Source organism: Myzus persicae, unplaced genomic scaffold (genome assembly GCF_001856785.1).
Source record: "Myzus persicae strain clone G006 unplaced genomic scaffold, MPER_G0061.0, whole genome shotgun sequence".
NCBI classification, from domain to species: domain Eukaryota; kingdom Metazoa; phylum Arthropoda; class Insecta; order Hemiptera; family Aphididae; genus Myzus; species Myzus persicae.
The window spans coordinates 95011-96789 of NW_019100582.1; the positions used below are offsets into that span (position 1 = coordinate 95011).

Genomic DNA, 1779 nt, shown 5'->3' on the forward strand with positions numbered 1-1779 from the left:
TCTATAATCAATGAACACCTTGTAGAGGTACTTTAATACTTTATGGCACTTTGCGTGTTTTGAAACTTATGACTTATTGAATATAAATTGTAGGTATGTAAAATAAAAACCTCCTAGATGTGCTTATTATACATTTATACCTATGTGGCTACTAGGCTGCGTAATAATAATAAAATATGCTCCGACGTGAATAAACAATTTTGCTTTACGACTATACTAGTAATAAACAGTATAATAAATAACCCATTTAACTTTTTACGAGGCACTTTCGAAAATAAAAACCGATTAAATTGTATTTAAAATACTATTTGGCTTTAAAAATAATTCTCCATTTTTGATGTATTATAATTTATAATTATATGCATGATTTCTTCATGATGCGTAATATTTTCCAAGATAAATTATCGCATTGCTCTGTGTAACACGTCACACCACTGAAACGGTACAGTGAATGAAAACAATCTTCATTATTTTAGACGTGTAATATTTTCAAATAAAAATTTTAATCAAAATGTATTTAAAATTCCGTCTTTAAGGAACAATTCTATGAATTATAGACAAAAAATTACCGATTTCAGAAGGAAAAAATGCAAAAAAGATTCGCCCGGACAGGGACTCGAACCCTGGACCCTTAGGTTAAAAGCCTAATGCTCTACCGACTGAGCTATCCGGGCTTATGATTATTTCAGTGAAAATGAACCTATGTTACTAGTTCACTAATAAATTTCAGTTTTTGTTGGAACAGTATCGTCGGGTTGAGATTATGCAAGAACTGAACATTTTTTTTTTTTGAAAAATGGTTTTTATGAAATTAAAACTATGTGAAGTAAAAATTTTAAAGTCAGTTGCTCATGAAAATTAATTTAAATTTACTAACACCTTTTTTGTTATTTTCACTAATAACAACTTATGAGGAACCTTGCATTTAATATTTATGTTTTTCGCCGAACGAACATTTTTTATCGATTATAATTTTAAAAACAAATTTTCTTATGCTTATAAATAGCTTAAAACGAGTCAAAATATCTTGATTTACACCTAAAACCAAGATCAATTTTCGTAAAAACTGTTTTTGAGTTAAAAATTCCAGTTTTTCTTTATTTATTTTTTGTTTTTCCCGAAGTTTTCGAAACTTAGTGGGATTTTTGACCCTTTGAAGGCACCAACTAGATTCACATTCCCATTTCCCACTAGAAAAGTTACTCAAGTAAGAAGTTGAAAATCGAAGAATTATTTCGACTACTAATCATGTAGGTACACAGCAGATATAAAAAAAATGGGTAAGTGGGTAACCGCTTTGCTGTACATTAAAGGTGTCATAAGAAAGTCACTGTAATAGATGTGTTAAATTTGAATTCAATCATATCAAATCATTCATTGCTGTAAGTGATTCTGAGCAAAACGGTCTTCAGCATATAATTTTGCTAAGTATATTTTATGGCATTGATATAATAAAAGTAATTTATTTATTATACTATAGTCTATAAGGCATTAGTATACTACGGTAAGTTAAATACATTTTTGTCGAAAAATTGCAGCATTTGAAAATGTCATTGTGTGTATAAAATAAATAATGTACTCCAAAAGTACCCAATAATAATATTTCTTAATTACCATGAAATAAGTAAAATCGTAATTCTTGGTTTCAATATGACATATTATGTAGTTCCATCCAAATTTGAACCTAACATAACTGCACACATTTTCGTGGTTTTGATGAATTTCGTCAACATTTTAACTTTAGACCTTCGTAAAAAATTATTGTTCAACTTTTTTTTT

The 1779-nt window shown here is 28.3% G+C and overlaps 1 non-coding gene across 1 annotated transcript; it reads right to left on the reverse strand.

Moving 5' to 3' along the window:
• Positions 1–601: 601 nt before the first annotated feature.
• Trnak-uuu lies at positions 602–674 on the reverse strand. Its single transcript has one exon. It is a non-coding gene; the product is annotated as a tRNA-Lys (tRNA).
• Positions 675–1779: the final 1105 nt, after the last annotated feature.